Source organism: Camellia sinensis, chromosome 15, assembly GCF_055761805.1.
Source record: "Camellia sinensis isolate YWXY chromosome 15, ASM5576180v1, whole genome shotgun sequence".
Lineage (NCBI taxonomy): Eukaryota > Viridiplantae > Streptophyta > Magnoliopsida > Ericales > Theaceae > Camellia > Camellia sinensis.
This window is the reverse complement of record NC_138975.1, coordinates 50,983,167-50,997,563: the sequence shown is the minus strand read 5'-3', so window position 1 is coordinate 50,997,563 and position 14,397 is coordinate 50,983,167. Positions and strand designations below refer to the sequence as shown.

The 14,397-nt window shown below is 33.0% G+C and overlaps 1 pseudogene; it reads right to left on the bottom strand.

Annotated features, from left to right (window-relative positions):
* Positions 1–2,678: 2,678 nt before the first annotated feature.
* Positions 2,679–8,999, bottom strand: LOC114305241 (cytochrome P450 78A5 pseudogene; annotated as a pseudogene).
* Between the last annotated feature and the right edge of the window lie 5,398 nt (positions 9,000–14,397).

The window sequence follows — 14,397 nt, the reverse complement described above, 5'->3', positions numbered from 1 at the left end:
CCACTTGAAATGGCCGGATTTCTCATCAACTGGTTGGCCAGCCACTTTTAGTGGCTGGCCTGCCACTTGTAGACAAAAATTTGTTTTTAAGCCCAAATTCAAACGGGCATATCTCCCTCATCCGAACTTGGTTTTAGGTGATTCTTGAATCTAAATTGAAGCCCCAGAAGTCTAATTTCTAATGGTGGTGGCCTTATATCTAAATTATAAGTATACAAAGATATATGCCTAATTTAGTGAATGCTGCTCATTTCTTTCTTAACAGTTTGATGCTCAACCTGTTCTCCAACTAGTTTTCTTCCATCCCCTTCTATTTCCTTCAACTCCAGACCTATAAATAAGGTGATTTTAAATATTTTTCAAAGATTTCACCTCCCTTCCATTTATTTCCACTTTGTCCTTACTTGGTTTACTGAAAAGTGCAATATTTTAAACGAAATGCGAGCCTCGAAACATCGTAGAAACATTGGGAAAAATATTTTGAAAAAAAGGGTTTTAAGGTCTAAAATATTTTTGGTCAAAATGGGGTGTAAGGTTGGGATTAGAAGCTCAAAAATCGAAGCATTTTGCTAAATATTCGAACGATTGTACAACGTAACTTTTCATCATCGAGTAATCAACCTGAGGCGCCCAAGTCTTAAGGGCGATCAAAAATGTGGTGTCTACATGGGGTAACGTGTTGTAGATTCTTCGTTATGTATGCATTTGCCTTGTGTAGCTGATAATTTATGATAATGATTATAACAGAATGAAACTGCAAAATCGTGGATTTTCTTGTGCCTTATTGTGTTAATAGCACAATTGTTATTTCTATTAACTATTATTACAGAAATGTTACGTTTTATGTTGGTTGTGGCATCACTACATGAGTGATGGGTGTTGTTGGGTAACGATAGAGGTTCACCGTTTATTACATTGGAAAGGAATTGGGAAATAAATTTTTCCTAGTGTTATGGCCTTCTAATGACTTTGTTAAAACAGAATGTTAAGGATTTAATTTAATTTAAATATTATGAGGAATTTCAATGAGTAGTCCTTGGCAATTAAATTATGGATGGTTATGTGTAATGGGTAACACCTTGTTTTTGAAAAATGTTTACAAAACTTTTGAGTTTCACATGGAAAATGCAGAATTATATTTTGATTATGAACGGAGAAAATTTGAGTATCTTTTGAGAAATGTTTTATATACGAGAGAATGATTTTCAAAACAAAGTTTTGCTATTGTTTGCTTTACTTGGGATGATGAATGTTAAGTAGTGACTTAACTTGAATCGCTAGTCATGTGTTTAGGTGTTTTGTTTTGAGGAGGCACTACTACAAATACAGATAAATATCACACTTTTTTTGTGTGATGTTTGTTTTTTAATCACACCTTTTAAGTTTTATTAAAGTGTGGTCTTTGGGAGTGTGATTAAAAAGGGTCATTTTTAATCACACTTTTTAAGTGTCATTAAAAAATGCTTTCATCACACCTTTTAAGTGTAATTAAAAATATTTAGATCACACCTTTTAAGTGTGATTAAAAACATTTAGATCACACCTTTTAAGTGTGATTAAAAACATTTCGATCACACCTTATAAGTGTGATTAAAAACATTTAGATCACACCTTTTAAGTGTGATTAAAAACATTTAGATCATCTTTTAACTGTGATTAAAAATATTTAAATCACACCTTTTAAGTGTGATTAAAAACATTTAGATCATCTTTTAACTGTGATTAAAAATATTTAGATCACACCTTTTAAGTGTGATTAAAAACATTTAGATAGTGTGATTAATAACATTTAGATCACATCTTTTAAGTGTGATTAATAACTAATAAAACCTGTGATTAAAAAAAGAATTTGACATATTTGAAGAATAATCAATATTATTTTTGCATGCGCATTTGAAGAATATAATACACACTATATACTATATTTTGAATCACAACCATATATTGAATGGAATAATGTCATATATTTCATAAATAAAAGTTAAATGTTCAAAAGTATGTACAAAGAAATTAATAAAAAGTTTTTCACAGTTATTACATATATTAAAAAAAAAAACTTAAAAAAACTAAGTTCTTGAATTCTTTGACCATATTTTGCATCTCTCCAAGAAATTTTTGACCTGAAAAATAAAAAAAAAAACAAATTAATTTAGAAACTGCTAGAAGCATATGAAAAAATGTACTATTTTTGTAGAGACTGTTCTTGTCTTACAAAAGACAAAATCGAACATTTTTTCATCACACTGACTCTTCATCGCAGCATCAATAGAAAGAAATAACGAATTTGATTATTACTAGTATTAAATGTTTGTATTACCATATATAAATATGACATATACATATGGAGCATGATTGAACAGTATATATAAACGCATATTAGTAAATCATAGCCTTAAAAAGATTTTGTCAAAAAATTATTATAGCAACACATCAACATAGAGAGTAAACTAAACTAAATCCCAACAAAAATTAAAGCTCAAATCAAGGTAGAGAAAGAAAAGCAATTAATATACCAAGTCAAGATGGGTCAACTCCAAAAGACTAAACAAATGAACAATCCCCTACAATTTTAGTATTTGAGTGTTGAGCAATTCCACTAAGATTTTAACAATTATGTGCTAGTGTATCTGTTTTCAGATAAGAAAAAATATGAGTAGAGAGTGGATAGAAAGAGAAGAAAGAGATGAAAGGATGAAAGCGAAAAGAAGAAGCACAAAAGAGAATAAGTTTAAATGAGGAAAAGTCTGGAATAGTTATATAACTACCATGACCCAATTTTGTTTAAAATTATTTCTGCCTCCCAAAAAATTGATTAATAGTTTTTATTTTTTTCACCAAATTATGTTTTAAATTTTCAGGAAAAAATAATTCTGAAAAGATTACTGAAAACCAAACCAGACAGAGCCATGAAACTTGTTTCAGAAAACAAATTTCTAAAATCTTTTGTTTTTTTGAAGCACAAACCCCTAATAGATACTTCTAGCCTTTTTCAACTAAAATGGAGAAAACAGAACAAAACAAAACAAAACAAGATAACAAAAACACAAATTCTATATCAACATGTGAAAGAAGGGAAAAATTTTATTCTGATTCTCCATATCTTCAAAGGTCCCAAAAAGAGCATAAAACAGATCCATTACTTCAACCATGCACACAAACAGTATACAATAATAAGAACTACTCTAAAAAACAATAATAAGATCAAAATAACAAATATTCAAAAAACAAATACAAAGATTGTTTATTAGTAGAGAGTGTTTGAGAAAAATACCCAGAGAACAGCAATCATATCAGAGTCACTGAGCTTGTTATCATTCTCCAAATCAAGCAAAACATCAACAAAGTCATCATCGTCACCACCACCCACAACACCTCCATTTTTAGCCCTCTTGAATCTGTGTTCTTCAATGATCTTCCCAACAAACACATTCACTCTAGAAACAAGCTCTCTACATCTCTTCCTCACACCTTGCAAATCCAACAAACCCAGAAGAGGAAAATAATCACTCTAGTTGAATATCCCAAGCAACTCATACCCTTCACTCACCAAACCCTCAAGTTCAGACCCATCACATCCATTGAAATCATAGGACCTCCCAAACACACTCATCATCACATTGTTCAAAGACCCAAAATGCAAAACTCTCTTGATTTCAACCACTCCGTTTTTCTCCATCAAACCCTTGACTTGGTTCACCATTTCGATCCCCTTTTTTTGCCGAAAATCGCCGAAACAAGTGATTCTTCGGGCTGAACAAATGGGTTGACGAGATTCTCCTCAGGCTCCTCCAGTACTCACCGTATGGAGCGAAACCCATTGCTCGGTGGAAGAGAAGCTCGTAACCGACTCTTTCACATGCCGATCTGCGAAAACCGAGCTGCTTAGAATGTCCTTGGCTGTGTCTGGGTGGCTTGAGATGATGAAACGAGTGAACCCAATCGAAAAAACCATCAACGATACGGCTTCGAAGGTCTTAGCAAGATTTGCGAGGACTCTGTGAGTCAAAGAGCCACCGAAAGCGAAGACGAGTCCGGTAATGGGTAGACCAGAGGGTCCATGAATGGCGAACCTTGATTGAACCCCGGCTCGCGCCTTTGAGAGAGCCCAGGCGAGGCCGCCTGGTGCGAAACAGAAGCCAAACACAGTAGCAATGAGGAAGATGCAAAGAATGAGCTCCAGGCTGGGAAGAGAAGTGGAGAACCCACTTCCAGGAATGCAGAGAGAGTAGTATTCGGAGGACGTTTTTGGTGGTTTTTTAGAGAGATAGAGATTGGGAGGTTTTGAGAGATAGGAGGTTTTGGTTAGGAGCTGGTTCGAACTGGGTGGAATACGGAGAGTCGGAGAGAGAAAGGGTTAGTAGTCGTGAAGAGGCAAAGAGGGTGAGTGGTTAATAAATAGGTAAAAATAGAGGGGGTTGAGAAGGTGGGGGTGTCGAGACGTTTACCCATGTTTGGATGGATTGATTTGAAAAAATAAAAATAAAAATAAAAAATGATGGAGAATTTCATTTACTTATTTGGATAATTTAAGTTGAGAGAAATGGGAAGAAATAAAGAGAAACGGAGAAAAATTTATTTCTCTTATAATCCTCATTTTTAATCTTTTCAAAAGTAAAGAGATTGGCGAGTGGGTGGTGGTGGCAGGCAGTGGATGGCAGTGGCGAGTGATGGTGGCGGGCGGTGGTGGCAGGCGGTGGATGGTAGTGGCGGGTGGATGGCAGGTGGGTGGTGGTGGGTGGCGAGTTGGTGGCAGGTGGGTGGTGGTTGCTGGTGGGTGGTGAGTGGTGGTGGCAGGTGGTGGTAGGGGGTAGGTGGTGGTGACGGAAAACGGTGATGGAAAATGGTGGCGGGTGGTGGCTAGTGTTGGGTAGTAAAAAAAAAAAAAACTCAAAACTCAAAACGGAAACACATTTTTTGAGTTTACATTTTTTGGCTAAATTTATAAACTAAGACCACTTATTTATAAATCAAAAATTTACCAAACAAGTTTTTATTTGAGTTTTTTAAATTTTTGTAAATATAAACAGAAAACTGAAAACGTAAGTGTTACCAAACGGCACCTTAGCAAACAGGTTTTAGATGGTAAAAATGTAGTAAAATTAACAAATAATTAAATAAGTTACCAACGTAAGAAATGACTTATCAAAAGATTCTTAAGCCATATATGGTTTGATTTTTAGAAATTTTTTTAAAAGAATTATAAATTAATTTGGTTAAGAAATAAGAAATAAAAAATAATTATCATTTAAGGGTAAAAAATAATTATCATTTTAATTTTTGGACAGGTTATATACATACGTATGGCTGTTTCAATTTAATTTATAAAAAATTATTTCTAACCACTCGAAAGATAAAAATTATATAAAAATGATAAGTAGTTTTATTTTTTATTTCTTAACCAAATTAATTTTTAATTTTTAATTTTTTTTCTTCTAAAAATCAAACCATACATAGCCTAAGAATCTTTTGATCAGTCATTTCTTATATTGGTAACTTATTTGATTATTTGTTAATTTTACAACATTTTTACCATTTAAAGACTGTTTGTTAACCATTTCGTTTTCAGTTTTCAATTTATATTTACAAAAATTTTAAAAACTGTCATAAAAACTTGTTTGGTAATTTTTTTGATTTATAAATGATTGTTTCAGTTTGTAATTTTGAGGAAAAACGTAAATTCAAAAAATGAGTTTATGTTGGTTTTTAAACAGAAATTTAAAAATTTTATTAAGAAATTTTTTTTTCAATTAATTTTTTTTCTAATTAATTTTTTTTCAATGAATTTTTTTCCAACTAATACTAACCGAGGGGGCAATTGGTAATGCTACTTTAAACCTTAGAAAGGGAATTGTAATTTCTAAAATGTGAGGGGTGTCAATATAATTTACCCAGTGAGGGCAAAATTGTTATTTAAAAAAATTAAATTGTTGAGAGGGGAATCTGTAATGAAACTTCAAACCTCAAGGGGGAGATGTAATTTCCAAAATGTGAGGGGGAAACTATAATAAACACAAAGCTCAGGGGTGTTAGTGTAATTTACCCTATAAATATATATATATATATATATATATAATCACACTTTAATTAGAAGTGTGATTAATATATATATATATATATATAATCACACTTAATTAGAAAATGACATAAAAAATAAATATTATCACACTCAATCAGATTAAATGTGATTAAAAATTTGGGAATTGTATATTTTATATAAAAATCAATTTGAAATATTTTATACAATCACACCTATTTAGGAAGTGTGATTAAAAAGTAGTAATGTATATATAATCACATTTTAATTAGGTGTGATTAAAAAATATATAAATAATCACACTTTAATTAGAATGTGTGATTAAAAAATATATATAATCACACTCATTTAAAAAGTGTGATTAAAAAGAAGTAGTATATATATAATTACACTTTAATTAGAATGTGTGATTAAAAAATAGATATAATCACACTCATTTAAAAAGTGTGATTAGAAAGTAGTAGTGTATATATAATCACACTTTAATTAGAAGGTGTAATTAAAAAATATATATATAATCATACTTATTTAAAAAGTGTGATTAAAAAGTAATAGTGTATATATAATCACACTTTAATTAGAATGTGTGATTAAAGATATATATAAATAATCACACTTTAATTAGAATGTGTGATTAAAAATATATATATAATCACACTCATTTAAAAAGTATGATTAAAAAGTAGTAGTGTATATATAATCACACTTTAACTAGAAGGTGTGATTAAAACATATATAAATAATCACACTTTAATTAGAATGTGTGATTAAAAAATATATATAATCACACTCATTTAAAAAGTGTGATTAAAAAGTAGTAGTGCATATATAATCACACTTTAATTAGAAAGTGTGATTATAACATATATAAATAATCACACTTTAATTAGAATGTGTGATTAAAAATATATATAAATAATCACACTTATTTAAAAAGTGTGATTAAAAAGTAATAGTATATATGTAATCACACTTTAATTAGAAGGTGTGATTAAAAAAATGTATATATAATCACACTTAATTGAAAAAGTGACAAAAATAAATATTATTACACTCAATCAAATTAAGTATGATTAAAATATCAATCTAATTTTTTTTTATCACACTTTCAATAAAAGTGAGATTTTTTTTTTTTTGTCAAAGTGTGATCTTTAACTATTTTTGTAGTAGTGAGGGTTTGGTATTGTTGGAGCTTATTGTGCCAGAGCGTTGTCTTTTAGGACGTGTTTTTGTGGTAAGTGCTCTTCTTTTGTGAGACTTAACCGAGGGTTTTGTTGTGAGCATAGTTTTCTTTTCCTAAGTGCTCGGGTGTTGAGTGTTCTGTGGTCAGTTTGCCTTGTGTTTTGGTGTATTCTTAATTTCGAGGACGAAATATTCTAATGTGGGGAGGTTATAGCACTCTATGCCCCTTGTTATAATAGAACTATATTTGACTCTTTGATTATCTTGATTGAGAATCGTTTTAGTTGATATTTGAGCCTTGGTTAAGGTGTTACCATAGTGGTTGGGTGAGATTGAATCAAAAATTCCAAATTCGAATAATTGTTATTGAGTAGTTTTCACTCTTTCATCATTTTCTCTCTCCATACTTTGAATCTTGATGTGAGGCTAGAACTATTGGAAAGCTTACTTCCGAGGCTTTAATTTGGGTACAAGAACGACCCTAAACAGAGTTTGGACGAGAGAGTTATACATGTTTGAAATTTGAGTTTCTATGTTGGAAGCATGCTCGCTCGAGCGAACTGTGTGATTTTTAGAGATTCTGGGATCTTTTTTTCTACGCTCGAGCCAAGCTTCCTTTGCTCGAGCCACCAGGTCGCTAACAGACATTATAAAGTGACTTCTGGCCCAAAAAACTTTATTTTTTTCTCCCTCTCTTCTTCTCCACCCATCCTCCAAACCCCAAAACCCTAACCTTCCAAACTCTTGATTTCTCTTCTTTTTACCCAAGATTCACCCAAATATTTCAAGAAGGTTGAAGAGCAAGCATAGATCAAGACTTCGACCAATTTTTTTGCGATTTCATTGGAGTTTCAAGTTGGGTCTTCATCTTTAGCTTCGAATCTTGAGGTAGGGATGTCTTTGCTCCTTTCAATACCTCATCTATAGATAGATATGTGGTAGATTTTATTGCATTAAAATCATATCCATTATGGATTTCTTTGAAAGTCATGAAAGGGGATCTAGGGTTTGTTATTTATGAATGAGATTGTTAAATTGATTGTTGTTTGGGTTAATTGGAGAGTAGTCTAACATGTTTATGTTAAAAGGGAGAAAAAGCCCTAATTTAATGTTTTGACTCGGTAAATTAAAAAGTGGTAAAGTTGAATAATGTTTGTAAATTGTTATTATGGTTTGTGTAAATGTGTTAATAGCTAAAAGGGAGAATTAACTATGGCATTGGAATTATTTTGGATTGATCATATTAAGTTGAGTTGGGTTGTGGCTTTAATATCCATGGATTTAGTTTTGTGAAATGAAAAGAGTGGATTTGGGATAAAGAGTGGAGTATGTTAACTTGGAAAATAAGAGAATTGATTTTTCAAAAGAAAGAATGAAATCATAATACCAAGTGAACTTCAGAAATGAACTTGAGGTTGGATTATGAATATTTTATTTTTCTATTGTTGTTGTTGGATTTAAAATCTCACGAGAGTTGGATTATTATAATACGTGTGTTGAGTACATACATTTAGGGGTTTTGTCCTTGGTTATCGGTGGATGTTGACATTGTTGCGTTGAATAGTTTATGTGTATGCATTACACTTGTGTTAATTGTACTTTGTCATGTTGCGATGATTGGTAGCATATATTGCGCTGAGAATGAGAAGTACCATTGCCTTCTAGCTAGCGCTTGGAGAATTGGTTGCGCTTAGAATGAGAGGTACTAGTACCTTCCAGCTAGCGCATGGAGAACTTGGCAAAGGTATCATTACCTTTTAGCCGATGTCTGGTAAATTGGCATTTCATTATTGAAACGTGTATCATTGGCTTACAATGCTTAAGTGTGATAACTCTGTTCCGTACCATGCTAATTAATCTTAATTAAGGTTGTCATTATGTGTTTAATATGATTTTGAGTGCCATTTATATGATTATATGTGATTTTGGCTTTGTATCTGTTCATTGTAGGAAAATGTGTTAGAATTTGTATTTTGAACTGAAAATTGAAGGCCTTATCGGCCACAAAAACCGAAATTGACTACGCCATTGTGATTAGCGTAATTTTTAGAACCTACAGTGAAATTTAATTGAAAATTGATTTGGAATGAATTAATTAGTTTAAATCGAATTAATTAAGCACCATTGATTAGTTCTAATTAAGTGTGATTAAGAAAAGCCTATATAAATGAGCCATTCATGCTTATGCTCATATTTTTTAGCCCAAATCAGATTCTACACTTTAGAGAGAGAGGGTGAACCGAATTTAGAGAGAGAAAGGAGCCATTCTTGAAGATATTGCAATAGAATTCACGAAACTAAGAGGATTAGCTCAAGATTTGGCTATAATTGGAAGAATTGAAGCTCCTAGGTGAGTAATCAACCCTTAATTCATGAGTTTGAGGTTGTAACTATATGAATTCAGAGAGAATATGTGACCAAGAGCAAGAATTGAGTGGTAATTGATGAAATTGGAGTCAATGAATGCATGCATGTAAGAAATTGCTATGGATTTGCATATTTGAGCATAAAATGTATAATCCATGTTGAATTTTGATTGAAGTTCATGCTTTTGATCATCTCTTCACCGTTTAACTTGAGAATAGAGGTTATATCCTACATGCAAGAGCAATTCATAGAGGTGTGAGTTTTGAATGCATGAACTTAGTGTATTGGAAGTAAGTTTGGTATAATTTGGGTTTGCATGTGATTGATTCATAAGATTTGAGCTTCATAATGTAGTAAATTAGTGTTTGTATCATGTTAGTAGTTGTATATGAGAGTTATGGGTTATAAAATGCAAGCTATGTTAATTTGAATGCAAGTTTGAAGCTCAAACTGGTTGTTGGAAATTCCAGAATTCAGCATGTCCGCTTGAGCGGGGAAAGCACCGCTCGAGCGTGGAATGTTGGTTCCCAGAACTTTTGCAGACATTGGTGTCCGCTCGAGCGGGAAGATTCACGCTCGAGCGTCAAGCCATGTAGTTAGACATTCAGCTCGAGCGTCTGAAGTCACGCTCGAGCGTATTAATGAGGTAACTAGCACTTTTGCAAACAAAAGGGGTCCGCTCAAGTAGGGAAACCTGCGCTCGAGCGAGGAGCCCTGTTTCAAAAATTTTGTAAAGATGTTTTATGTTTCATTTTCCATTCTCTTTCATTTCTAAGTACTCTTAGGCATATATTAAGCGTTGTAAATGAGTTAAAAGAATAAGAAAGAAGCCTAAGAGGGATGTATGAGTTATGAACAGATTGAATCATTTGTGACCCATTATGTTTATGAAATGTGTAGGGTCAAGCACAAGGGCAAATCCACCAGCAGAACACTGTGAGTAATATCTTAGTAAAGATATTTTCAAGTATGTTACTTTCCAAATGCTACTTCTACATAAGCTTCATGGATTTGTTGATTTGAAATATAAATGAGCATTCTATATGCCTAATTTTGTATAAGGCCGTTTGATACGTTTGATATATCTGAATTGGGCCTGAGGCTGTTTGCCGTTTGATACGTTTGATACATCTGAATTGGGCCTAAGGCCGTTTGCCGCTTGATACATTTGATATGTCCGACTTGGGCCTAAAGCCGTTTGCCATTTGATATGTTTGAATATAAAGATGGGCCAAAGGCCGTTTGAATATAATGATGATGGGCCAAAGGCCGTTTGAAAACCGTGATGGGCCAAAGGCCGTTTGAACATGAGCGTAATGGGCCCAAGGCCGTTTGAATGAAAAGGGATCATGATCATGAATATGAAATGCGCATAGATATGAATATAAAGAGAATAGGCCTGAGGTCGTTTGATACGCCTGATATGTTTGAATTAGGCTCGAGGCCGTTTGATATGTTCGAATTGGACCAAAGGTCAGTTTGAATAAAGAGTCGGTTGGACCAAAGGACGTTTGTATAGAAGGATCCAAGGTCGTTTTGTCTTATATGTGAATTAGACCTGAGATCGTTTTACATATTGATATGATGTGTTGGACCCGAGGTCGTTTTGCTTTGTTGAGATTTGTAAATCTGATGTGAATGAGAATAGTGGTTCAAATGTGTACATTATAAGTATGACTCATTTATGAACGAATCTCATTCATTAACCTCTTTATTTTGATATTATTCACTGGGCGTTAGCTCACTCTTATTTATATGCGTGTAGGTGAGCAAAGGGACGTTCAACCCCAGCCTTAGCGGAATTTAAGAAAGGAACCCGAGTTTTGTGAAGTCAGCCCAGGTGCCTCGCGCAAGAGGCTTTGTTTATGATCTTTTGTATTTCTCTTGCTATTTCTATTGGTCATGATAGACCATTTATGTGTATAAGCTTTTGGCATGGTTGACTATGTGTTTGAATGATCCTGGGTATACAAGATGTTAGCTACTGATATGCGGTGTGAGTTATTATTAAGTATATGTGAAATGTTTTGATATGCCATGTAAGCATAGCTCATTGGACAAAATTTTTAAGCTTGCTTCCGCATCTGGCCCCATATTATCAATTATTAATTGATATCAGGTTTGAGGCCGTAGGTAATCTCATGATTACTGGCCGGTTATGACCTTAATCTATAGGGGCGGGTTCAGGTCATGACATTAAGGCAGGTAGAGCAGAGTTTATTTTTATTATTATCTCAGTGTACCTGTGTATATCATGCGTTATTATGGTTACGGTTCAAGAAGGCCAAGTTGTCTCATATGTAGAGTAGATAGTTATTGGGTGCTTATTGTTTTTGTTTTTAGTGTTAGATATACATTTGTATATTTGAATGTGTTGGAAAATGTTGTAGACCATGTTTTGAGTTCGTAACTAATGTGAAGGAAACCAGATATTTATGAACATGTTTCAAACTCTAAAACAAAATGGTTGTTACGAGATATTTTTGAAATGGGAAATGAAAAGGAAATGTGAATTGTCTGTATTGTTCAAGGAATTGAATAATTTGGGAAAAAGTACTTATGTAAATATTCTTTGGTGTTATAAACCGTCACATTAGTATATAGTATGAGACTAAGAATTCATGATCATAGCTATTTGTATGTTGTTATTGTTCAGGATCATGTTGAGATCCCTTCTGGACTTTATGTTCATCCCGCGTTGCTAATCCTTTTTCAGGTGAACGTCGAGAAGTGTTTCACGGTCATAGATCTTCTTTATCTGTTGGCCACGGGGCCTTTTATTTGTGAGCGGAATGCAATTGATGTAAAATGGTTAAACCCTTTCTCTTAATTTAAAAGATGTAAGCCTATCAGCAATTTATTTAATTATAACTCTTGTTGCATTCATATTGTATTCGGATGAGAGAATCTTTATTCATGTGTTCTTGTAAATGTAAAGAGTTTCCACATGCTATCTTTGAAATTGAAGCTATAATAATGGTTTGGTAATGGAATCTGAGTAGTAAAAAGTGGGGCATGACATTGTCTCTATTTTGCTATTATATATATATATATCAATTAAAAGTGTATTTTAAAACTATCATAATATTTAGTAATATAAATAAATAAATGATATAATATTTTCTCACCATAAAATATATTTCGCTTGATGGTATACCGCATAAATATTCGTAACTCTCTTATGGTAATAAAATAAATAATAGTAATAATAACGATAATAATAGATGGTTACAAACGAGTTACGATTCAATCAATTGGATCCAAAATGAATGGCGTTTAATAATTTAAAATAAATCTCCAACTGAGATTAACGTATAAAATAATTTTTAAAAAAACTTACATTGGTCCCCATGTAACTGGTTTCTCGTGTTCCTTGGAGGGGTTTAGTCTCCTCAGATATGATAGACTTACAATTCAGACTCCTATGGTTCTGAATCTGGTTTCACAAGTGCAATGTGAAAAAAAAAAAAAAAAAAAACACACACACACACACACACACACAAATAAGAGTCCAAATCTGGAAAATCTTTGCAAAATCGATTTACAATTAGAAATGCCAAAAATGGACTGTATTGCTAGATTTTAGAGTCTCCACCTAGATATTTTTTGAGAAATTTAGGAAACCCGTGACTCATGCCAAAGGCCACTTGTCCGTCATAACCAAAGTGTCTTGGCTCGGGAACTTAGGTATGAGAGGGGAAGGTTATGAATTAAGCACCCCACTCATCCGATCAAAGATCGACCTCTACTAATTATGAAGTGATTTTTATGTACAATATATGCTTTTGTTCTGATTATTATGCTAACATTACTATGTGAGGCACACAAGTATGGACTATTCCACCCACTTTGAAATGTTTTGATTTCATGTTTGTTTGAAACGATTTTTTGAATATGTGCTACTTGAAAAAGCAAGCTCATGTGTACATTTATCAAATCATCCCAACTTAAGCAAATTAGCCTTCATACACTGGCATTCAAGAGGTATATCAAATAAGCACTTAGTCTCATGGTAAATATGCTTGATATGGCAACATAAACATACGTGCAACATGCTAAAGCAAAAATACTCACCTAGTACTCCACCGAGGCAAGCCAAGATAGAAGAAAATAGTTGGAAACATGCATGCTCTAATATGCAAATGACTAATGGAACACATACAAAATGCAACTACGAGGTTTGGTTTATTGTAACATGTTATATGGATCAACTCGAAGCACATGGCAATGCACTTATTCAAATAAGTGGAAAATGACAACAATGTTAGAATGATGAACCGAACTCGATGCATGCAAAAATGGATATTTACACATGATAATAATATGAAACCAAAATAGGATACTACATGCAACCATCATAAGCAAGTAAATAAAAGGGAGAAAGAATGCGGGTTGGAAGACATACACAATATTACAAGTTTGCCCTCGCACAAGAGCATCCGAATGAATGTCCTAATTAGCTAATTATTACAAACCGAAGGAATGAATATGCTAAATCAACTACTTATTACACATCTGAATTAAGCTAACTAATTAATTACAACACACTAATAATAAAACACTAAATTAATGGAACGGGAAGCAAGGAGCCACGAGCGCACAACCGAGAACATCCTCTCGCAAACTTCTTTGTTTGCTGCTAGATTCTGTTTTGTTTTGCAATCAGAAAATTATTTGGTTTTGGCCTCAGTTTATGCTCGTTCTGCCACAAAAATGCCATTGCTTGCACAGAAAAATGTGGCCGACCGGCTGGCCTTAGAAATTGGTCGGTCAGATAAAGTTATGGCCAGTCGGCCACTGTTTTTGGAGATTGC